General features: G+C 44.7%; 1 protein-coding gene across 1 annotated transcript in view; it reads left to right on the top strand.

Moving 5' to 3' along the window:
* Window positions 1-26,539, top strand: part of CASKIN1 (CASK interacting protein 1) — a 180,707-nt gene that overhangs the window by 73,707 nt on the left and 80,461 nt on the right. The gene's annotated exons all lie outside the window — the stretch shown is intronic.

Genomic DNA, 26,539 nt, shown 5'->3' with positions numbered 1-26,539 from the left:
ACTTTTTTAAGACCAAGTACAAGTACTGTCCCTCATGTACTTGCCGATACCAATTACTGATACTTTTTCTTAAAGGGACACGTGACATTTTGATAAAGGGAGACAGACTGATGATTTTAGGGCAGTTTCTCATCAGGGCTAAATACGGATGTGTTCAGGACTGAACACATGTCCCTAAGGCAGAAAAGTATTTATATATATACACACAGGTGAAACTCGAATAATTAGAATATCGTGCAAAGTTAATTTATTTCACTAATGCAACTTAATAGGTGAAACTAATATATGAGATAGACTCATTACATGCAAAGCAACATAATTCAAGCCGTGATTTGTCATCATTGTGATGATAATGGCTTACAGCTCATGAAAACCCCAAGAACCCCAAATCCACAACCTCAAAAAAGTAGATTATTACATGCAATCAATAAAACAAGCATTGTACATAGAACAATATCGGACCTCTGAAAAGTACAAGCATGCATATGTACTCAGTACTTGGTTTGGGCCCCTTTTGCAGCACTTACTGCAATTACTTTTGCACGATATTCTAATTAATCTAGTTTCACTTGTATATATACACATACACACCAGGACAGGAGTAGCCAAACTTTGTCCCTCCAGCTGTGGTTAAAGTACAAATCCCATAATGCTTGTGGCTGTCAGTCTTGCAATGCCTTATGGGACTTGTAGTTCCAACAACAGCTGAATGTGCTGAAAATTTGGATATCCCAGGTATATACTACATGCACACAGGGCCAGTAATTACATAAACGGGCTCTACTCGGTGTTTAGTAATGCTATCGTGCTGGTTAACCACCCACAAGGCTACCAGACACCTTCTGCCTTGTTGGAAACAGTTAACATGGTGTAGCCTCTAATGATGTGAAACACCCACTATGCTCTTAGGAACCACAGACCTGTGACCCTTGCCTAGGCTTTAGGTCTCATCAGGCCGCTCTGAGGCAGAGTTTCTTTTTATTCATGGCAAGAATGGGGTACTTTTTACTCAGAAACCTAGTTCGGTGATGCTGACAGTGTCCTGTTCATTGTAAGTGTGAATTTTAAAGGAGTTGTAAAGTCCCAGCATACACTCTCCTGTTATAACACCAGCATTGTAATAGGAATACATACCGGAGATGTTTCAGATAATACAATTAAAGCTTACTTGAAAAAAATCCCTTTTATGTAGTGAGTGCTGCCTTCCGTCTGCCCATCACTTCCATCAACTTCCTGGATTCCCAGTGTGCTTTGTGTCTCTTTTGATGTGATGCAATCTCCATTTCTCAAGACCACATATCCCAGCATGCATTGCTTCCAGCAGGCTATGATAATGTTTCATTGCTCAGACGTTGAGCTGTATTTCAGAAGGCAGGCTCTGTGACAGCGGTGACACCAGGAAGGAAGGAAGTGCATTGAGGAACTCCATCCTATGAGCATCTTCAATAAGTACGTTTACAATATTCTAGATCCTTGGTTCTCAACTGGTGGGCCGTGACCCTAAGGTGGGTCGCGACCCCGACTACAGTGGGTCACCACATGCCTTCCACTTTTTTAGGTGAGAGGCTCCTCTGCCTCCCCCTAGCGCAGCACTGTCAGTTCCCACGCCAAGCAGCCAGGTGCTTGAGGTGGGATGGGGCTATGGCCGCGAGGGAGTTCCATACATACGTGCATTGCTTGCAGCTCCCTCCCATGTCCTGTAGAGATGCCTGGACTTGAGTGACATCACATTCTGGCTCCCGGCACCTCTACAGGGCGCACAAAGGAGTTGTACATGCAAAGCACATATGGATGGAGCTCCTTCATAGTTCAACAGATTGTGTCTGTAGTTGTTTATGTATGTCAGCGTTTTTGGGGGCTCATTCACACTTGTACAGTGCGTTAATCGAATAGTACCGTGCGATTAATGCACTTTATCATGCATTCTGGTGTGGGCGGTGTGTTGGGTAAGCAATTCATTTGAATGGTTCCCCCTAAACGCACCTCCCACCCATAGCTCGTACGCCTGCACTGGAACACGCGGTACCCTAATTCTGTGCATTCCATTGCAGTGCAACTTGGGTCGTGACTTAATGACCAAAGACAAATGTGGGTCCTGAGGTTACACAGGTTGAGAACCCCTGTTCTAGATGGATCTGGGTATTAGGAGCGGGATAGAACTTATGGAAATCCAATATACAAATCCAGATTTGTTTTTAGTTTTTGACCCTAGATACCCTCCTGCGTGATATATTGTGTGATAACAATGTGACAGGTGCACTTTAAGCTTTATATTCTCCCCTGGAAGAGAGCTGCTGTGTTGGAGGTCAGCGTGGTGCACGGTGCCATTCTATGGTCGCTATGGTGATATACAGCCCGCTGCTTGTACACTAACAAGTCACCGTAAATAACTGATATTGAAGCTGCTCTTAGCTCCTAGCGAGCACCACACATGCTCGCTCCAAAAATACATGCCTTTGGGGATAAATGGAATATTTACCAAGTATAGTAACACAAACCCACAACAGAAACACTGAGCGGCCCTGCTGCTTGGGAAATGCTTCTCTCCATTGCATAACAACAAATAAAGAATGTCGTCCTTCTCGTAGGGCTATGCTGCCGGCTTGTCTCCGAGGTGGGCTGATATATACCCAGAGCAGTGCTAATAGGAGCATATGGAATACAGCTGGAATTGCATTAAATGCAGCTTACCTGATATTGAAGGCAAAAGGTTTTTAAGTTAAAGTGACATTAAACCCTCAGATTTTAACATAAACCAATACTGTAATGTGTCCCTTACTGTAATCCATGGTTGTTTCCCTTCTCTTTGCTGCTCTTCCTTTTAAATCTGTATCTGTTCTCATGCTTGGGGAGAACTTCCCTTTGCAGCAGACTGCCTTGTCTCAGGAATGGATACATGGTGTCTGTGTATACGTTTCTATAGGTTTGTAACCTGAGCCAGCACTACAGGAAGAGACCCTGAGCTGAAAAGGGAAGTTCTCCCCAAGCATGAGAAGACATGAGGATTTAAAAGAAAAAGCAGCAAAGAGAAGGGTAACTACCATGGATTACAGTAGGGCGCACATTACAGTATTGGTTTATGTTAAAAAATCTGAGGGTTTAATGTCACTTTAATTCAAATGCTGATTAAATCACAATAGATGCTGCTCCTTGATTTTTTTCTTGCAGAATCAGCTGGTCACCTGAGCACTGGTCCTGATATCCTGTTTCAGGGTGGCTCCTTTCCCTTGCAGGTTCATATGGAGCCACCCTTGTGTGTACTAGTAAGCTGAGTGTGTTTCCACAAACACAGGCACAGCAAGGCAAGCCTATTCTTTCCTTTCTGCTCCCTTTTTCCTCCCTGCTCTTCCCTTCCCCAAGCTAGTAGATGGACGGCTGCAGCAGACTGCTTTGTCCCTTGTGATTTTGTGCTGGGCAGGAAGTTTAGGGAAGCCGCGCTGAGAGAGTTGGAGCTGTTTGGAAATATGATGACTGTAAGTGTTTTGGCAAAAATGTAAAGAACTGCTTTTGCTGGGCGATGTATATTTGTTTGATTTGGATTTATTACTGAAAAAAATGTTTGAGCGTTTTAATACTAATTTAAAGAGACCCTGTCATCTCCGAGACAAAAAAAATGTATTGCCATTTCCCTGCGGTTGAGCTGTTACTGTACACTTAGGTTGGCCATACACTTAAGTTGGTCATATACTTTACGTTTTTTCTCGTTCAACCCTGTGGGTTGACCAAGGGGAAAACACTCAATTCCCACTAAACAGAGAGAATGGGGTAATCCCCCCCGCCAAGCTATTGTATTCTGGCAGAGGCGGTGTGACACTTTCAGTATACCCCAACAGTGGGTCGGCTGCAGTCACTGTTCAGCCAAGAATTTATGGCCAGGGTCCATTGAGAAACGTTGATTGAACAGTCGACTTTTGTCGAACGGAAGGGTGCTGACGGGGGTCATACACTGCTCCTCATTTGACTCAGCCTAAATACGAGCAGTGTATGGCCAGCTTTACCTCTCCGGTGGCCTGTGTCTCCCACCTCCCCTTTGCAGCCTCTCTCACTCCAGCATTGTACTCTTCCATGTGTGTTGGGTGACTGTGTTCTTTTACCGCAAGCCTTGCTTTGGCCCCGATGTCGCTGCTTACACCTATGATGACAAAGGAGCTAGAAGATGGTGGAGGTCACATTCTCCCCCACTGCTAGAAGCCATGGAAGGAATGGAGTAGCAGAACATATTGAGTGCCAGTCGGGTGGGGGGGAGATGAGCTTTCAAGAGAATCTGTCACAAGGATAACACTACTTTCTTTTTCTGAACATAGCAGTGGTAGAGTGAAGATACAGTTAATATGTGCAGTTGGCACGGATGGCATTATATTAGCATTATTGTGAACTTGTTGCTTTGTCCAATGTGGGCAAAACAGAGGTTCCCTTTATGCTGCCATCAAAACTTAAAAGCAAGCACCTAGAGGTGGCTTTTCATGCCAAGTGTCTGGAAGACCCTGAACTTAGGGTTGGGTGGACAATTGCAGTGGGCTGCTTCAAAGCTGGAGCTCGTCCTCACTCGTCCTGCAATCCTTTAATGCAATATGTAATATTGGACTTTCCAAGAAGGCCATAGCGTAGCCCTGATGGAATAATAAGGGTTTGCATATTAAGAGCCTTAGTTTGGGGGCTTCATTGGTACTTTGAAACATAGGGCTCACTTATAATGGAGTGCAGAGATCACTTCTTTATACTGCTTCCAACAAATTTTCCTGACCCCTATCGCTAGCAAAGAGGATTCCTTATACTTTCTTGTCTAGTAGACTGGGACTGCAATCTTCGCTCATTCAAAGCCATGGCTACTGTCCAAAACCTCCGGTGTGTTGAATGACGTGTCCCTCTCTAGGTGCTGTTTTAACACCCACTAGCCACTATGTAACTATCCACTATCTCAAACCTTAACACTTAACCATTAAAGTGGCCCTGTCAGTCGTCTACAAATCCAAATGGTGATTTCCTTCAATAGAAGAACTCAGAATTTTTAAGGAATGGAGCAGCGGGAAGGGGTGGGGGGAGCTTTCGAGAGTATTGGGCCTTTCAATTCTTGCTTCCGGCAGGTGAACATATGTTACTTTCCACTAACTGGAACCCTAACACTTAACCCTTAAAGTGACCTTATCAGTTGCCTAAAAACCCAACTGGATATTCCCATCAATAAAATAACTATTATACTCATCTCTCCATATTCATACTCATGGCAGCAGCCTGTGTCACCTACCTTCCTTCTGTTCCTGCTCTATTGCCTCCATTACTGTAGCGATTAAGGGGTCGGGATAAGGCACGCCTAATCTAATCTGCAACACTTATTCAACCCCTGAAAGTGCTGGACACCTAAAGGCCATGTCCTAATACTGAGATCAAACAGTGCTGATGGTACTGAAAATACTAAATCCCAAACTGGCCAATGCAAATGCAAGAAAAGCAACAGGTTTGCTTGAATGCTCCCATCCTCAGTAGCACAAAATCTCCTTTTCTTTATTCCCCCGTGAATGGGGGGCCCATTCATCTGCTCTGCATGGACTAGGCACATATTCACTTTAAAATGACTTTGTTTCTTAAGAACAATAATGCAGTGCCTGTAAAGTTAATACAGGCACTGCATTATATACAGTTAATACTTTCCTATCCTATGAGGTTGAACTTCGTACTCTACCTGGGGGCCACCTTTGGCTTTTGAGATCCTGGTTTCCACATCAATTATAGCCACCTGCATTAAAGTGTCCTCCCTCATTGGCTCGGCGTTATGTCAGGCTCCTGGAAAGCAATGTAGGGTTTTGGGCTGACTAATCATTTCTATCTGCAGCAGTGCAGGCATGAGGGGGTGCTAATAAGATATCATATACGAAGGTTTCAATGTGTCTGAAGGAACATACCAGCCTCTTCATTGCAGCATTGATAAAGCGAGTCTAAGGCCCCATTCACACCTGACCGTTTTGTAGCGCGTCCTACGCTCGATGAACGCTCTACAAAACGGTCAAAAAAATAAATAGCATTGTAGTCAATGGTATCGTTCCCACCTGTCCGTATTTCCGCCCGTCCCGAACGCACTACAAAACGGGCCACGCATGAAAAGGTCCCGGAGCGTTTTTTGCTGCGTATTGGTCCGTTTTGTAGGGCGTTTTCCATTTGTATACTGCCAAGTAGCCTTTGGAATCGCGCAACTTTTTTACCGCGCATCGCGGTAAAAAAAACGCGTGACGGTCGCGCGACAGACGCGCATATTACAATACGCATAGGTGTGAATGGGGCCGATAGGCTATGTATACATCTGGTTATAAACCTATTTATTGCCCAATATTTCTATCTATTTTTAGAATATTAAAGAGGACCTGTCCCTTACACAGATGTTTTAGGATGATTAACAGGGTTATTCACAAAAGGGTGAAGAGTTTGGAGAAGGCAGGAGAAGGGAACAATCTAGGACAACATAGCCCAACTGGAAAGTGAGCTGAACTGGAGAATTGTTCGACATCAGCTATGTTGTCCTAGATTGTTCACTTCTCCTGCCTTCTCCAAACTCTTCCCCATTTTGTGAATAACCCTGTTAGTATATGTTTAAGCCCAGCCTAATGAATTCATGTCATAATTGAAGGACATCTCCAGCCAAATATCTAAAATGGGTAAAACATATTTAACAGTTTTGTTTGTACTGCAGTACTCCTGTAGCAAATCCAGATGTGACAACCATGACACTGCTCCACCTCCTGGCTGCTCTAAGACCTTCTAATGATCGTCACCCTGAACTCTTTTCCCTCTTGGCCCTCACCTTACAGGTTAGGAACTCCAAAGCCAGATCGCAGGACTATACAGCAGTGTATGTCCAGTACCAAAGGTGGCATTTTCATGTTGTCAGGGGGTGGAGAACTGTAGCCCCTCGCCTGCCCATGCAATATGAAGATTTATTAATTTTGCGCTTGCATTCAATTTTGTAGAATTCAGGAACCAGTCATTAAACTTTGAGAGTCATTACCATGCACATCCTCCATCAATGTTGGAATTGGGTCCAAAAATTTCAACATCACCTGTAAAATTTTAGGACCATTACCCACCAGGCTTTTGGGATTTGTCCAGCCCTGGTTATACATGTATAAGGAATGTCTGTGTGTTAATGAGGTGTGAGTTCTATGCACTTATAACAAATATGGACGAAGCTTCCTGAGATAGAAGTCTAATAAGAGTTCTGAGCACCTCATGCATCTGCCACGAAGGCTTCCTGCCTGTGTCAGCCTCCATTATAAAAAGTAAGACGTACAGTGGGTCTTTGCACGGCAGGCCCAGCTGCCTTTAGATCTCTGTGCTTTTCCTTTTGCCATAAGAAAGAGAGATGCTGGTATCCTAGCAACAACCGCTCAGAGCTCTGTCTCTTCTCAAGGTAAGCACTATAGACAGTACCCCTCCATAGCAACATCAGATAAGATGCTGCACACACTGGAGCTACAGCTAAGCTACTCGCGTGTCATAGAGATGAAAGGATCTCCCTCAAACCGACTTCTTTCTTATTTTATTCTACTTTTTTTTTTATAATTCTCAGCAGGAACCTAAAGCATTGTCTAGACTATTGTTTCTTAACTTTTATTAGATGGGGTTGGCAAGTGTTGCTTTATTATAAAGTACCACTAATGTGTGTGCAATTATCCATGAACCCTAAATATATGCATTTTCCTGACAATTGCTTTAGGTTTTTAAGGACTTTTGTCCATCCAGTCTCATGATTTACATAGCTCTGCCAGACAATACAGCCAGCTTGGTGACTTGACATTTCTGTGCCGCAGAGTAGGAAAGGGTTAAAACCCTTTTCTTTTCTTTTTTTTTTTTTTTTTTTTTTTTTTTTGCTGTTTGTATCCCAAGGACTGCTGATATTGACCAGCATTAGACGTTAAGACGATGGACATTTCATAGCAGGAGTGGAGGGGAAGAGAGGTGAGTGCTGACCTGCCCTGGGACCGAGGATCAGGTAAGTATATCTGCCCCCGAGACAAAATAATCACTTATCCCTTGCAGTGCAATTTCTTTAACATCAACATGTATACAATGTACTTTGTCTGAGCTAAACCTGGCAGGGTCGACCAGTCCACCAAGGTGACTGGGCTTCTGGAGTCTGATAATGCTCCACTGGGTGTTTTTTTTTTAATAGAACAAATCTGCCTTTCAGTCTAATGATTACACTCCATACCAGGTCACATTCCGTAGGCTCATGTAATATAGAATAATTGGTATCCACATGCCCCAGTCCTCGGCACCGCCAGCACCTAATGTGCCTTGTTGCTCCACAATCTGAGCAGGGATGAGCACCTCCGGCATATATCATACATTTGGGACCTCACGTGCTTCCCGGGGTTCCTGTTTGAGCACATACTGCATTTGGATGGCCATAGCAACCCCAAACCTAGTTAGAACTCTGAGTTTAGGGTACACTCTGGCATCCTGGGGTTGTAAGTCAATGTAGGCCTTTTGGGTCTTCCTTGCTAAGATGAATGCTAACAAATCCACGAACTGTTGCTCAAGTAAGTTGTCACATTCCGTGACTCCTTTAAAGATTGATGAGGTAGGCTTCAATATCATCCACTAGGGACAATTTCCTTAAGCACGCTGCACCAACTGTCGAAGTGTAGACATCAGTCCCTGTGCCAGGCACTGCCTCTCTGATAGGGCCTGCATATGATGCTGTAGAGACAGGTTCATTTCCTATTGCCATTTGAAGGCGCTGCCCACATCAGAGCATCAAGTTGTAAGGGGTACAAGCTCAGCTGGTTTTGGCAGCAGTAAACCAGTACACCGGTACACGCAGAAACAGTCCAAGCAGGTTTGTCCTGCATATTTATTCAGCAGAACAGCAAACAAACCCGGTTTCAATGCAGGAGGGCTTTGTAGAGCATGTTCATAGCATAAATCAAACAAAGCATTGCTCTTCTGAGGCACTTACTAAACCTAGGTCAGTTTCTTTTTAATTCAATAAGCGTTTATTTAGGTTTTTTAACAAACAATAAGATATACATAAGCAGAGCATAACAGCATGCCCCCTAATGGGTTTCCCCCCAAAAAACAGGCAGCTCTGGTAACTTTTTAGTGTTCTTTTAGCAGTCAGCCTTTTCACACAGCAGCAGGCTCCCACAGCAGAGATAATGAAAGAGAGAGACCTGAGTCTTAGTCGGCTCACATACATAAATGCCTGGCACAGCTGAGACTAACAACATGGTCTGGTTAACAGGTAAGATTTGGACCTAGCAATGGAGGCTTATTCCCACCCAAAGCTCTACAAAGCCTCCAAGCTCTAGGACTCAGACTAGAACTTATTAAGCACGTATTAAGATCCACAGGGCCATCCCTTTAATGATGCAGCCTGAGGCTGTTGCTTTAGTCAGCATATCTTTAGGTCACATGGGGGTGGCAGGCAGACTCTCTCTGCCCAATGGTTGTGCCACCCTTTTCTGACATTGCATCTCAAGTTGCTTAGTGGGGAGAGGTGTAAGGGCCACACACATCTCCCTATCCAGCTGTTAGCAACCTAGGATGCTCTGCCCGGCAATACGCCAACCCTGCCGGCCAGAGCTTCCATCTCGCACAACCCCCACCAGAGTATCAATATTGCACACCCCTGCGCACCGCCTCAGGCTTTTTCTCGATATCAGTCACCATCCCAGGAGCCCCTCACCATGTGTAGGTGAGAATACTAGGTGACACATATACACTGTCCATGATCCTGCCAGCCAGCGCCTCACACAGTGTAAAAGTAAACTTATCTATATACAATGTTTACATTTAATGCAAGTTTGCTTCCATATTTTTGTTTCTGCATCAAGTAAAGAAATTTGTAGACTGGCCACTAGAGGGAGCTCCACTGTTCACTGACATAAGGGCTGTAACTTGGCACATCTTTCTTGTTAGCATTGCATCTTTCAAGCTAAAGAAGTACACAGTTCAAGCTCGTCATCCAAAGCCATTGAATACATTACCATATTCATGCACGAAGCTGCGTCATACAACTTATAAATAAACGGTGGCCGTTCAGCTGAGCACCACATGATATACATACATTTAACATGCCATTAGATGAAAAGATTTCTGTACTTGTCACATCTAATTCCTCAACTAATTTAATTCTCAAGATCTAATCCTTATCCCGGCGAACATGTGCAAAGCCTCTAAGAATATATAAATTATCCTCATGCTACATCGCTGTCCTAAGTACCGCGTGGCGGCGAGAGAAAAGCCTGCTGCCGAACATCTCACTTATCCTCCCACTAAGTTGCAGCCAAGGCTTAAACAGGGATTTGTTGGGCACAATACAAATATTGCTGTCTGCCTTTTTAAATATGAATAAAGAAGGCGGAAAGGAATTGGGCACGATGAGCTGGCAGTGATTTGTTAGGCTGTTTGTACAACTGCTTATCTTTCTTTTGTGCCCCTGGAACCGGAGTGCCAGCCCATGGCTTTTTTGCCTGCTACTTTCCTGTTTTTGTTTCTTGGTGGTTTTTTTTTTTGGGGGGGGGGGGGGGAGTAGACGGCCTAAAAAACTAATTTGTACAGCTAAAACGGGAGCTGGAAACGGCACATGATGTCAATTTTAAACGTGTTCCCTTTTGTATGGCAGCCTTGCGCTGGCATACCCTGAATGTATTCCTAGAATTGAATATGCTTGTTCGGGTTAATAAACAAAATCCTTTCTATACTCTGCAGACATGCAAAGTTAATTTCCTTCTCGTTTGGAATAATACATGGTGAATTGGCGTTCCCCTCACCTCTGCAATAGGAGAGCTGAGGGTGAGCATTCCTTTCAGTGCCAGGGTAGCTGCCACCTACTTGGACTAAGACTTAATTAAAATCTGCTGTTTGCTGTGAGCTGCAGATTAAAAAAAAGTTGCAAAGATCGTTGAAGAGGCAGTCGTCTGTGGAGGGGAATTAAAGGTGCACTTTGGTCACGGCGACAAAATTAAATCGTTCCTGTGCACTGGAGGTTGGCTGTGACAATGCTATTACAGCCACGAAGGTGCTTGGACCTGAACGCTGGTGATAACTGTCTTTCAGCAATGACCACCCTGTTTAGCACTGCTGTAGCAATTCTGTTTTACCATTAGATTAATTTCCCTGAACCCATTACTGTTCGGGGTTTTGAGACAGCCATCTGAAGTAAGATAAATAAAGTCACATGGGATTTGCACACTTCTGCCACACTGGACAACTACTGCATTTGCTGGCGTGTAAGACTACTTTTTATACTTAAAAACATCCCCCGAAAATAGGGGGTCGTCTTATACGCGGGGTATACAATGTATACCTTTAGTTCGTTTAGGCCAAGCTGGCCCAAAACGAACATCCCTAATCGCCCGCTGGATGTGCGGTAATACTGTATGCACGGTAGATTCGGCTACATACAGTAGCTGAGCCAATCACGGCGAGCTCTGCCAATCCAAGCAAGCTTTGTATTCATTAATAGAATACATTGCTCGCCGTGATTGGCTCAGCGCGGTATACTGTATGTGGCTGAAGCTACCGTACATACAGTATTACCGCACATCCATCCATGATGTTTTAAAATGGTGTTGCCTCAGAAGTGGGGTAGTCTTAAATGACGAGTATAGCCCAAAACCTATGTTGTAAGTGGAAAATTAGGGGGTCGTCTTATACACCCAGTCGCCTTATACGCCGGCAAATACGGTAGGCATTGGTGTGGCCAAGCAGCTTCCTGTGTCACTTCGCCTCGTCCAGTTCGCTCATTGGACGTGGAATCAGCAACATGACTTTTGTCCAATGAGCAGGAACCCTGAAAGCAGTAATGATAAATCAGGACAATGCATTTAGCTCTTTCCCTGAGGTTGCATTTAAAAACCCAAATATGGGGTCAGTTTCCCAGTGGCCCCAAACCCCCTCTGACCACACACCTAAAGCACATGGTCCTCCTGGTGGTGGGTGGTTCTGCATGATGTAGAGACAGTAGATGCAGGAACTGAAGAGCCACACCAGTTAAAATAGTCCGGATACAATTTTATTCCATTAGAGTCAGGGGACATTCAAGTAGAATAATTATGGATGATGTAGAGAGCAGCGCTGACATGATGACATGCTCTTTACATCATCATACTGTGAATGAAGGGTGTCCTAGGGGACCAGTCCAGGATGCTGTGCACTCACAGAAACTTCTCAGTCTTTTAGGCTGAGCAACTCAGGGTGTCATTCAACCTGAAACACTGAGGACATCTTGTGGCAGAATAGAAGTACTACAGGGGCTTCTGCTGGATTGAAGGAGTATTGCAGCCAGAGCTAACACTTGCTCAAGTCTATTTAAAATGACACATGCCTAGAGTTGAGCTTTAAGGTGCCCAAAGACTAAGATGGGATGCCGGCAAACACTGCTGGCCGAGGCTCATGGACGGGAATATGGATCGTACATCCTAGAAACGTCTGATTGCTATGCACCAGAGGTGTCTCAACTACGCTTACCCCACTCTGAAAGCGAACCATTGCCCAATGTGATGGGCCGGTTGCCTGCAGGACCGACTGCTCTCTAATGTCTAGGTATGGTTTCAGGCTGTAAAAAAAATAGGAGGCTTATTCAATAAGAAAGAGCTAAACCCCATAACAGCGAATTACAATTCCCCTTTGCCCTACATGTAACCGATTACTGTAGATCGGATATATGACACGTCTTACAAATATTTCAGAGCTTTATTAGCGCCGAACCCTCTGCGCATCCAGCCTGGGCGCTCCTGGCCTACAAAGCAGCGGTAAGGGTAAACCGCAGGTCCAGAACCCTGTAAGAATGTGCTGCCACTGAGCCCAGTATGAGAGCTGTTCCATCCCCGCAGGGATTCTGTAATTCTGCCGCTTAGATGCACAGTATCCTTTTGAAGAGATCGGAGAAGGCTCGTGTTCGGCATACGGGAGCCTTTTCAGTATGTGACATACATAAGGCGCTTGCGACTAAGCTCTCTCTCCTACAGAGAACAGACATTTCAATCTCCGCTGCTCCATTGTAGATGACTTTCCAGTGTTGGTGGAGCAGATCCTTCCCGGCTGCAGTGATAAGCGGGAGGTAAAGGTGACTGCATGATCTGCGTTGCTAATATCTCAACGCACACAGCGCCAGAAAATCTTCCTCCAATAAAGTTTTTAACAGCATGTTTATTAAGATCTTCAAAAAGTCTTTACTTTTTCCTTACTTATAACTTTAGGGGTGATTTGCAGCACTGAAGGTCTAAAATTGCATGCAGGATGCAAAAAAAAAAAAAAAATCACGACAGAATAGAGGTTTTTACAAATGTGATTTATTACATTTTAAAGGTATATTTATGAAGCAGTGAATGTGACATTTACCAATCAGTCACTGCGTGTGTATCTCCTTGGTGCATGTGTTTTTCGTTCAATACATTTTTATTACATTTTCAATTTTATTATGTACAAAATACAAGAAATGCCAAGGCGATAACAGGTAACATAGGCAGTATAATAATGCACATAATGAACATTATAGATCAATGGGAAGGCGGGTAAATATCAGCCGAAATTGCGCGAATGTCATGGGCAGGACAGATGGGAAAAAAATAAATAAAAAGCAGTCAAAATATTAATCTGGTAACAAAATATCATGCGTAAAAACTCTGTGCGAAATGCCCCCTCCAAAGGAGACGAGTATACACGTGGCAACCCACGTAGTGTCAAATATAAAATAAATGAAAGAGAAAAAATAAAAAGCGGGGAGGGGTGGGTAAGGATGAGGGGGAGCAATAGGCAAAGGGGGGAACACACAGAGCGGTGGTTAAGCAAACAAGGGAGGGGAAGGAAGGTGAGCTATGTTCATCCTTCCGGTGCTCCTAAGAAACCATATGTGGCTACTATCAGAGAGAGAGGTCCATTGGAAACCAGAAGAGAGGAAACACTCTATCCAGGGGGTCCATATAGCCTCAAACTTAGGAATGGTGTGTGCATGTGTTTTGCAGGTGCCTCTCCAGTCCAAATTTAAAAGCGGCATAATGCAAGCCTACCATTAGATATGTTAAAACAGTTTTGGATAGAGTAAAGGAGAGCTATAAGCCTTGTGGGTTGTTCTTTTTTTTATGCCATTTGAGAGATTTCACTTCCTGTTGTCTGATGACAACCCAAAAATTTGGTATTTTCTTTCACTCTCAGTGACAATGGTCAGCAGGACAAATAGAGAGGATGACTCTCCCCAACTAGGATACAGACAACAATAAAAACCTGACAGGAGTTCTGATCCTGCTCCACTCTATCGAAAACTAACCTCCAATTAAAACAAACTCCCCTTGAGGTGGTGCTTACCCCCACTGCAAGGGTTAACTGCTCGTTTAGGAGAGGTGTGCAAGGGACTTTTACTTACCTGATCCCCGCTCCCCCAGTAGTATTTGCTCATCTCAACCCTCCTGCTTATGGCTTGTCTCTTGGCATCCTCGTGTATAATGCAGGGCTATGGTTCCTGCATTGACGTGGTTATGTCAGTGGGCCTTCGATTGCTCAAGCATAGGGTGGAAAAGGCTGCTGGGCCTGCACAAGCGGGGATCAGGTAAGTAAAAGTCCTTTACACAGATACCCTAGACATTAACAAGCACTTAACCCTTGCATTGCAGCAGTAGCTCCACTGCAAGGGGAGATTTTTTTTCCTGGAGCTTGATGTTCACATAAAGTGCTATGAAGATATTACTTTGAACCTGTTTTTTTTCCTGTATTCATATCACTATTCCCCACTATTCCCTGTTCTGATATTCAGTCGCTTTGCAAATGTCTGATCCCCCCTGCAATGTCAGTACCCAGAACCTGCGCCTCATAAATATCTATGCATACGCTCAGGGCACATCAGACGTCATCCTAGCGCATGTCTAAGCTCCAGCAACATTCAGACCTGGCAGGGACATACAGTCTACCAAGCGAGGCGTTGAAGGCCAATGTGCTGCCTATAACTTGGTGAAATTAGCCTAGAGGGGAGGAGGGAGGGGGGGGGAGCCAGAGGAGAAAAAGGGGTGGGTTAAGGGTTAGTGGAGAAGAATAGGAAGCAGGGGGGAAGGCCAGAAAAGAGGATCCGATCATCTTCTTTAGTGTAGTTTTTAGATGTCCCTCCAGCGCTGATGCGGGTCTCCAATCCAGCGCTGACTCCTCTGTCCTCTTCTCTCATGTACCACGGTGTCTGCATGCGGGTGCGCGCTGCTCCATAGACTTACCTTGTGTCTCTCCTCATCTCCCGGCCAAACATCTGAACTGCGCATGCGCCCGCCCCAAGATCCTTTGCGGCCGCCCGAGAAATTTTCAGATGTTTGGACGGGAGCGAGCGGCGCAGACACAGGTAAGTATTAACCCTTTGAAAAAGTTTTATTTAAAATCGTTTTGCATATATCTACTGCTTGCCCGCAGTAGATATATGCAAAAACATGCGATGGTTTAATAACCCTTTAATGCTTTAAAAATATGCCTTGTATCCGCACTGCTCCAATTATTTCATGGGAATGGTACCGCCTTGTCTTTTTTTTGTATGTGTAAACTCTAAAGCCGACCATACACTGGTTGATTTTCATACGAACGTTCATATGAAAACAATCTCATCAGAACATTCCATGATGCCATCAAAGACTTCAAAATCTTGTTGGATTTTAACATTCGATTTTGGAAATGAGCAAAAACCACATTCATTGTAAAAAATTTGTTTGCTCAAGATAAAATTTTGAGTTGAAAATAAATGTCGACTTGACCCCATTAATAACAAATGTTCAGAAAACAGTTTATTTGGAACAAAATTCTACTGCCATATGCCCGGCTTAACAATGAACTTCTCTTATTTACTCCGTTTTGGTTTGTTAAATATACCGTTTTAAACATTTTGTTATATCGGTTCAATAGGTGCCAAAAGATGGCACCTGTTATATCGGTTCAAAAGATATTGGAGCAAAGTTCTTTTTAAACGTATAATAAATAACAATTTTACTCTGCGATATTTCAATAAAAGAGGTAGAGAAAAGCGAGAGTGGCACTTAAGCCGCGGCCTTGGGCTAAGTAATAATAATGAATTTCTAGATTTCCGCTGCTTTCATACTCTTTTTACCTATTATTCATTGACACTGCGTGTTAACCTCTAGAATATTACCCATCATCCTCTGTGTAACATCTAACCGCTATTCTGCCTCGGTTGCTATGGTGATGCTGCCACCCGATGTATCGGAGAGAGCACTCCAGGCTTGGCTCCAACAAGGTTATTGGTTTGGAGCCCCCACCAGTTGAATCGCCTGAGACTCCAGTGCACAGATCTCTCAAGTTTGTCTCTCCGTCCATGCCCAAAGGCCGTACCAATGGTGTCAGAACAGTTGGACCAGTTGTTGTTTGATTCTGTAATATGACAGTGGGAGTAGGAGGCCATAATGTGGCCGATAGGTGAACCTGGAAATTCTCCAGTGACTGATAGAAGAACGCAACATCCGTGTCCTCCCAGATGTAATGCAATCAAACATTAGTTCCTACAAGGTTGAGTTGCTACTACCGTAGTATCTCTTGCAAGATGGAGGTCTTTGTTGTGTGAGCGGGAAAAAACTTAATTGTACAGAATCAGAATTTCAAAGGTCCCTGGGGTTTAAATCAGCTGAATGCATTCCGGGGGCATCAAAACAAAAGGTGTGCAAAGTCTTAAAGCTGAACTGTAGTTGTGAATTACTTTGCATTCTTACATTGGTCCAGCTTGGCCCACTCCAAAGGACTGCGATAAAGATACAATTGTTTGGCATTGAGTCTGTGCAGATCAACAAGCTCAGCTGACATGAGTCCACGAACAAGCCCTTCCTGTACCTAGCCGCCTCTTTCATTCATTGGATTTCAGTTCTTTCAATCATGGAGGCTCAGCAACACACGTGGGCGTTACCTAGGGCGGTCTGCATGCAAATACAGCCTGCCTAGGAACGCCCACTCCTCCAGACTGGCATCCACCCATCAAGGCATTTTTATATTTGCATGGCTCCTCCCAAGAGCCAGCCCACTACTGGCATCAGGGCTGAGGGCTCCTGAGAGAAGTAGTGAGGCAGGGTGCTGTGATGTTTGCAGGAAGCTATGTACAGCACCCTGCCGGCCCCTCCCACCAGGCACGATCTGCCTGCATTGCAGGGAGAGCACAGAAACCCAGCGATTATGTCACTGGGACTAAAATAAGGTATGCAATAAAAATTGAAAAGTTTTATTTAGCACTTTTTTATTAGCATGATGAAGGGGAAAAAGCGAGGAACCAGAGAAGGCAAAATATAAACTAAGCTTCAGCTCGAAGGGTGCGGCTGATTGGTCACTACTGTTAACACCAGCAGTTCTCTGAGACACTTTTAGGCTCTGTGTTGATGGGCAGTGGGCTTGTGTCCATCATCATGATCAATTTGAGACTCTTCTGAGGTCATTCAAGATTCATTGACAGGTGCAGTTGACTTGCTTCAAGTTTGTTTTGCATTCCCATAGACTTGCCCACCAACACAGGTCCTTATTGGCAGATGTATTTTGGAACAGCTCAGTCACAGGTTTTTTTGTTTTGTTTCTCAGGTTTCAAAGTTCCTTGTACAGAGACCTTGGTATAGATAACGAGTTTCAATATATACCGACTGTGTCTGTCTCGAGTTTATCTCTGATATATATATATATATAAAGAATTTGAGGTTTCAGTCATCAGAGGAACTTGTACTGAAGATTTGGTGACAGGTGTTCAGAATAAGATTAGCGCGACTTCTAGAGACAACGCCGTTCCTGTCACCGCTGTAACAGACGCCTGGAAGTACAGTATCTGCATCTGTGCAGCGGGTATACATTTCTTAGGCATTCACAGAGTTCCTTTTATAGTAGGACAGTGCCCATTTTTAAACCCTGGAGGGGTCTGGCTTAGCAAACATGGATGTGGTTTGTTCAAATGGGGGTCTGGTTAAGTTGGTCAGATGTGGTCACACAGTAGGATTGGTTTAGGGATAGTAACTAGTAGCTATAGAAGATAAAAGGGAACAGAGGAAGTGCATTGATCTGGTGCATTAAAACACTTTTATTGTGAACAAAAATAGATAAAAAATAAGTATCACATTAACATATAGACAATGGCGAGGGTGCTTATAATGCGGCCACTACCCTGGGGTGCTGGCACCATGGTCAGAGGTGTCGTGAAAATGATAGCTCACTCCTTCTTTACCCCATATGCATGACTATCAGGCCGGAATGGAGCTGGAACCACCCGCGTCTTTGTGTATGTTCCACGCCGGAGCACACTGCTAATGGTGACAGTGGTCTGGTGGGCCAATGGCTCCACCTAATTCCTGAAGGGGTGTGAGTGGTCCTGGGTCACGTGGAACACACACACAGAGGCAGGAGGTTCCAGCTCCATTCTGGTCTGAAGATATAGGAGGAAAATCAGTGTTCAGTGGGGAGGAAAAAAACCCTCTTAATATGCAGACCCCTGAGCAGCCACCCTTAAGATTCAGACCCCAGATCAGTCCTCATTCAGCTCCCCTTCAGACTCCAGATCAGTCCTCATTCAGCCCCCCTTAACCTCCCCTTCAGACTCCAGATCAGTCCTCATTCAGCCCCCCTTAACCTCCCCTTCAGACTCCAGATCAGTCCTCATTCAGCCCCCCTTGGGTTGGGGTGCATGACGTCCCGCCCACCTCACTGACATCACTGGTTGTCAGTAGCTGGGCAGGATGCCAGCCAGAGTGTCCCACTCAACTCCTGGCAACCAGTCACACAGCATCACAGGTTGCTAAGAGCTCTTAGTCTGGGACGCTCTGGCTGAAAAGAGGCACACTTGCACCCCATGTGACCCAATAAGATGCCACCTGTAACCGTCTCAAGCTGCCTCATTATAGGGACGGCCCTGGAGGTATCAATTACATTATGTCTAAACTAACACAAGGCAGATGAGGACATGAAGCCAACAGACCCATGTGCACGCCTATTGCTGCTGCCATTATTCATTAAGCGAGTGAAATGGGTGAATGTGATTGGTTGCTATGGGTAACAATATTTTTTTTCCAAGCCTTTAAAAAAAAAGGAGCCTAGGTCATGTAGTGTAAACCAGGCAAGGCTCAGAGTGCAGTAACCCATAGCAACCAAACAAAATACATTTTACTGCAGGCAGACTAGTACAAGGTGGATTTTGTTTGGTTGCTATGGATACTGCACTCTTCTCCTTGCGCTGTTTTAATAAATACAGCCGCCAGTGTGTGTTGCTTGTAGTGGGCACAGTATGTCGGGCAGCTGTTTTCTGTACCACGGCTGGTATTAGAAGTTAGCAGTTCCCATTTTTGCATTGCTTTCCCTCTCTAACTGATGCCTAGCGTCCCATGTGTCAGGAAGCTGACAGATTCCGTAATGTACTAATTTGCCTTGTTAATTGCAAGTAAAATAGAAGGGAGCAGACTTGTGAGGAAAGCTGGTGGGAGGACGGATAATTACCCACTACCTCATCATCCCTGATATACTGATATTCTTATCCTGGCTAAACGTCGGAGAATTGAATGTCTGCTGGATAGAATGCCCTGTACTTATAAGACTCAATCAGATGATGGCACAGCGGTGTACCTGACACACAATCAGAAAGCTGGTCGCCATTTTGTAATAGGTCGGTATTTCAGAGAAGGAAGCCTGCTATATTGACATGTCTGTGCTAGATCAGCTGACAAAATGGCTGCCTATGTTCTGTGTGGGGACTATGGGCTTCTGATAACAAACAGCACTGAATACGAACCTGCGGACATAATGCCGATGTGATGGATTTGCCTGCCCAATGAGTCCACCATATGCTTTGCCTAACACTGGGCCCCACCAGGGACGTAAATTGGCATGGAAACATGAAAGGGTATCTATGGTGAAAAACTAAGCGAGCGGCCGATTGCATCGCGGCTGGAGGGCGTGGCATGAAGTAAATGGCACCGTAGCCACGCCCCCTCCCGTGTCTGGTTTGAACGGGCCCTTAAAGGACAACTTCATTAAAGGTACAGCTGTCCTTTTAAGGGGGGTGGGGACACATTCTCTTACAATTCAATATACCGTGTTTCCCCAAAAATAAGACACTGTCTTATATATTTTTTGGCTCAAAAAAACACACTAGGTCTTATTTTTTTTTATTTTTTTTTAATGTATAACAATCCAAAGTTAATGCAAATCCAAATTAAATATCCAAAATGGCAAAGTTAAGAATAGGATGATCACGGCAATCAGGGGTGCCGTACCTTTCCAAGAGCAATTTGGTAACCACTGCCGCCTCGCTTCCTCTAGTGCTGGCTTCATTGGCACTGCCGATTCTATCCCGCGGCTCTTCAAGTTGCCCCGTATGCCACCAGCGTCCCTGGGAATGGTCACAACTAGGTCTTATTTTCGGGGTAGGTCTTATATTTTAGCAATTCCCAAAAATAGTACTAGGTCTTATTTTCAGGGTAGGTCTTATTTTCAGGGAAACAGGGTATAAAATGTAGTAATTAAAATATGCAAGTGAAAATACGTAAATCGCGTAAAAAATGTATCTAATTTACGGAACTGCTGAGTTTCGATTCAACAAGTTATAAGATTCAAAAAGAAAAGCTCGAGTCATTCATTCTTTTTATTGCTAGTTCCAGTAATACAGTTTTCTCTACTAGAAGTGCTCCTCACACCCACATGAAACTGCGTCTATATAATGTTCCTCTACGTGGCAGTGCTTAGGGTGACGGGTCTAATCTGTGCACCTTTGTGTACCCTTCCAATGTCACCGACACCCTGACATGAGAGAGGACGGCAATGAGTCACACTATAACCGGGGTGCCAGCTGTGTGATTCCATCTGTAGGGCAGGCAGGATTCTGAATGGAACAGGAATTCTTTTCACCTCTTATTACCATTTCACTACGTTTTTTTCCTTTTAGGGATGTTCAGGTTGATTCACACTTATGAGCTGCAAAACCCATCCATGTTTAATATGTATTTAACCACTTCACGTCCGGAGGAATTTATCAACACACCTTAGAATCCAAATTTTTGGATTAAGTGACATTAAATTCAAAAGGTTTGCAAGCTAGTTCAGATGGTGATAAAATCACTTACAATGGAAGCTGCTTCTTGATGTTAAAAAGCTTCAGCTTCCTACAGAATCAGCTGGTCCTCTGAGCACTGGTCCTGATATCCTGTTTAAGGGCCCATTCGCACCACATCCAGATCATGACCAGACCAGGTTGTTTCTGGATCCAAAAGGCATCCTAGTGTATCCCTATGCTATTTCTAGCCTCTGTTCACACCAGCGCAGTCCGATCCAGACCAGACCAGAAAAATACTGCTCATCTCATTTTGTCAGGTCTGGAATGCACTGAAACTGCGGCAGGTTCACACCATTTTCCTGACCAGATCTGGTCCAGTAAATGTTGTGAACCTGCCCTTAGGGTGGCTCCTTTCCCTGACAGGGATCAATGGTGCCCCCCTTGTTTGTGCTACTAAGCTGTGTGTGTCTCCACAAATACACAGATGCAGCAAGACAAGTCACTCCTCCGCTCCCTGCTCCTCACTTCCGCAAGCTAGTAGATGGACAGCTGCTGGAGTCTGTTCTGTCCCTTGTGATCTTGTACTGGACAAGAAGTTCAGGGAAGCCGAGCTGAGAGAGTTGGAGCTTTTCAGAAACACAATGACTGTAACTGCTTGGGCAAAATATTAAAGAAATAGTTTGCTGGGCGATGTATATTTGTTTGATCTGGAATCTTTATTGAAAACAAGTTTGAAAGTTTATTACTACATTCACTTCATCTTATAAAAGGCCATGAAATTCTGCATGTGAGAATTCGGTGTGTTCCCAGGTTCCAGCCCCGCCCTCTCTCTCTGACCTCATTGCAGCCCTGCCCCCATGCCTTAGAACAGGAGAAATTGATCGCATTTCCTAAATAGCGTTAGCCACCTCACTGACCGATATTCCTTACCGCCCGGCGTGGCCCTTTAAATGTGCGGCCCTTTACAGCTCCAGCTCTGAAAATGGCGGCATCCCGTCTAACTGACAGGCGCACCCACATGAGTACATTACCCCGGGCGTACATTTCCTGAGCCAGATCTATAAAAGCAGCAAATCAAGGAGAGTAGGCGGCTGATCAATTTCTCTTTCATGTAATAGCATATGTTTTTGATGCCGTTTCCTTTAATGAGGTATCTCGAGTGAATTTTCAAGGGAGGAAGGTTTCCATGTCGCAGGAACGTGATCCATCCTCGTCCCATCTTTACAATCAAAGCACATGCTTTGCAGAGGGTTGTGTGCGTCACACATTGTCACTCAGAGCCGGAACGTCTCTCTGTTAGGTAGTAGGATTGAACATTGGGTAAAAGTGTGATTTAGTTGTCATGTCAGACATTTCTTTATCAGCGCTAACAAGTGAAGTGTTTTCAGAAAAAGAACTACTCCATTGTGTGAATCTCATACTTTAGATGTATGGGTTACAATGGAACACTGATAGACTCATGAAAAGAGAAGGCAACTGCCTGAGAGTGACAAATGTACGATGTGCGTCAGCTTGGTGCAAAAGGGTCCCATGCAAAACCCCCCAACCCAACTAAGTTGTGGCCTTTGCCTTCTCAGTCCTGCAGCTACCTTTTGTTACGTGTAGCCACCGGGAGTGGGGTGTTACTGACAGGTTTGGCCTAACTTGGGGCTAACCCAGGCACTTCACACATCCCTAGTAACTAACAACTACCAGCTGAAGGTGGAGTTGATTCAAAGTCACATAAGCAATTTTATTTTTTTCTTGTTCATACCATCCAACAACCAAAGGCCTCTTTTGAAATATTCATAGGGCATTGATTAATCAACATCAGTGGCCAATGGCAGGGGTGCCCCTAGAGTTTTTGGCACCTGAGGTTGCTGGTGGTGCACGTTACGGGGTGGCTATGGTAGTACTGGTAGTGCACTGGGGGGGGGTACACATTACTTATGGCTCTGTCCGCCGTCCCGCCCAACTCACTGGCATAACTGGTTGCCAAAAGCTGGGCGGGACGCTAGCCAGAGCATCCAGCTCTGCTCCTGGCAACCAGTGACGTCAGTGGTTTTCGGGAACTGGGCGGGATGCTGGCCAGAGCATCTCAGGTTGCTAAGAGCTCATAGCAACCTGGGACGCTCTGGCCAGAAAGGGGGCAACAGGCACGCCTGTCCCCACCCCGCGTGACCCAAAGAGATGCCGCCTCTTTATAGGAACTGCCCTGATCAATGGTATAATGCACACTCTTGTTAAGGCACATTAGAGAAAAATCGAAATTTGTGCATCCATCGGCATACTAGATACTCTGAACCCTTCTAAACGCATGTAAATGCCAGCACATTTAAAATTTGTAGAACTTAATCTGAGAAGTATAAGGTATGTTTATACTTCCCAGATGATTGTATGTGTTTAACCCCTTTATGCCAAGTTATATGCATTAGCATGGTGGAGTGGGCCTTAAAGCCCATCTGCCGCATGTATGCATGGCTGTGTTGTTCTGGGGAGTGATCAATCAGAGCCCCCAGAACTCTAAGCGAAGTGTTACTGACAGCTCACGATCAACTACCAAGGACCGGGAGCTGGTTGGATGGGCATCTGATTACGTCATCACTGTACAGCCAATCGCAGTGAATGAAGGAATGGGAGTCCCTACTACCTGCTCGGGCCCCATGGTTCACTTAAAGGGCAAGGGGTGAAATAAAACAAATGCAGGTGGTCTGTGTGAATGAGACCAAAGACTGGCAGCTGGTCATGGAGAGGGGCATGGAGCATTGTATCATGCTGGTAATAGTGTTTATGTTTTGTGAAACATGCCATCAGATTATCCTTCTCATTTTCTAGCCGGCGTACTGTAGTTGGTTGATATGGGCAGCGCAGACACTTTTCTGCCCCAACTGGGAGGCCTTGTGTGTTTCTTATGCAAGCTGGCTGAGCCATATTTCTTCCAGATTATGTGTCACCCTGATCTGCATGAGCTGAATGTGAAGTGATGCGTGTCACAACTTCATCTCGCCATCTAGATGCTTATAACCATTTAGCTGTAACTTTCAACATTTCCTTAATCCTTATGTCAGCTTGTAATGAGAAGAAGGATGCTGTACACTTGCCATACTGTAAATTGATATGTTTTTTTAAAGGAACCCTAACTCTCATCTTTCTTGTATCCTTTGCATTTTTCCAATGTAAACATTAATGCATGAGTGTATAAGTCTAGTCTTGGCACTGAAAGAGCGTTTAAACACATTCTTGGCAAAATACTTTTCCTAGCTACTAGGATATGCCTAGTCAGGCTGCCCACAAGGTATATTGTGTAAACTTCTCTTGATCCTTTTCCTGATTCCCGCAAGTACATTAGCCCCTCTCATAGCTCTTGTGTCAGTCTAGCTAATGGAATACATTTCTGCATAGCCAACATACGCCCTGACATACGGCAGCAAGTACTTTTGGGATGGCACACAGATACCCTCACATCATTTGCTGACTGGGTCGGCACAACTAGAACCAAAGTGCCAACAGAGTAGGATGACAGGCACCTTCATCTTCTAGTCATTGGTTCTAGGTGTACTAATGCAGAGTTGGCAAACTGTTTCAGCCTGTTCGTGCTAGAGTGCTTTTATTTGGCTATGTCGTCTGGCCTTGTTATGTCTAGCCAGGGATGGCACAATACTGTTGGTCTGGTGGGGGGAGAAAGTATAAGCCTGGTCCTATCTGTCTAATGGTTGTTGGGGTATCTGTGCTTGGGCAGGTAGGTGTAGGAAAAACAAGGTATAGAAGAGCACAAGTACTAATCTTAACATAGAAGTCCAAAGACAAGAAGATGTCATGTTTCGGGTGCTATAGGGTTTTGCTTCATTAAACTGCTGGTTTGAATTTAGTGATGAGCTCAGGTTAGGGCTGAACCTGAACTTTTTGAAACTTGGAAGAAAGCTCCTTCTACTGCCACCCAGTCAACTACGACCAGGGAATTCCCTGCCTACAGCTGCAGGTAACCACAGGGGAGGGATGCTGTGAGGTCATTGACCTTATATGGTCACAAGGCAATTTTTGGAAAAATACATAATATGACCATTTGGCCATATGAGGTCAATGATGTCAATTCAAGCATCTCATCCCTTTATTAATGTGCACAATCTGCATTGTGGGGAATGCCACGGAGTGTAACAGATTTGGTGGGAGGACCCATCTCCCTTCCAGGTTCAGAGGAGCTTAGGTTCAGACCGCGTTTGGCCATATGAGGCCAATAATGTCACCACAAGCATTCCATCCCTTTTGTTAATGTGCAGCTGCATTGCGTGGATGTGATCATGCTTGTTAAAGAGAAGCCGTCACCTGTCATTGCCAACTTGTTTTAGAAGGTGTACGCTCCTGGGCTGTCACCCTTAAGCTGGCCACACACCTATAGATTATCTGCAGATTTTCTATGGTCAGATGGAGAAATTGCAACAGATTCCTCCATCTATGTTACACTGCGTGGATGGAGGAATCTCTCACTGGGCCAAGCTTCAGTATCTTGCTAGTCGGCCTCGCTGGCTCTCAAAACACCTGAGCAATGCCTGCATCCAATCAGATTGTTCAGGTATTTTGAGAGCCAGCGTGGCTGACTAGCAAGATACTGCTTACTGAATCACTAACCTGGTGCATGTTTGTTAGCTGGGCAAATGGACTTTCCTGACTCACTCAATAGCCAAAGAATGGACATTACAATCAGGGAACTAACCAGAAGACAGCAATCAAAATGCCGTAAGACTCCAAATACAATGGAAGTTAACACCCAGCTCTCTGTCTCATGTGTTGCAGTGCCTTCAGTTCTAAAAGGCACCCCAACATATCTGTGAACCATCCGTGCATTGTGTTGCAGTGCGCTGCATTGAAAAAAGTGCAGGTATGGTAAAACCTTCACAACCTCTTGTGAGTTGCAGTGCCTTGGCAGCCCATTCAACATGCAATGTATGTCAAATAATAACACTCCTTAACAGAGCCGTAGCTAGCTTCTTTTTGCGCCCAAGGCAAGAACAGAAAATTGTGCCCCCCAACAGATGTGTGATGTCAGCATAGGCAGATCGTACTTGCGATGATTGCAAGCCACGCCCCCTGAGGGGCGGGCTTCCGATGACCGCAATGCCGAACGGGCAGTGTGCACTTGCGCACACCGGCCCGTACGGCTGTTATCGTATGGACATGCCACAAACCCGCCGAACATCGTACAAAGCTCGGCGGGTTTTCGAACATGTCCGTAAGTTTAAAGTCGTGCGACCTTACAGTAGTAGAGGTCGCACGGCTTCCACACACCTTACAATAATCGTACGATCGCGGGATTTCCCGCGATTATCGTACGATTATCGTAAGGTGTGTGGGGACCCTTATAGGGAGGAGAATACTGTCTAGCACCGGGTGCATGGGTGGTATTGCAGCAGGCTATATGTACTGATAAATACTTCCTGTAGAGCATTGTATCCAGTCTATAGGAGATTTACACATACTCAGCCACCTATGTAGCCTTGTATTTACACGTTTCTTTGTTTTGTTTTCTCTGTATTATCATTTGCCATGTCTTAGTGACTTTGAAGCTTTAAGTATATATATATA

The sequence above is a fragment of the Nanorana parkeri genome, unplaced genomic scaffold (genome assembly GCF_000935625.1).
Source record: "Nanorana parkeri isolate BGI_ZX_2015 unplaced genomic scaffold, ASM93562v1 scaffold19, whole genome shotgun sequence".
Classification (NCBI taxonomy): Eukaryota; Metazoa; Chordata; class Amphibia; order Anura; family Dicroglossidae; genus Nanorana; species Nanorana parkeri.
This window is presented reverse-complemented; position numbering and strand designations above follow the sequence as displayed.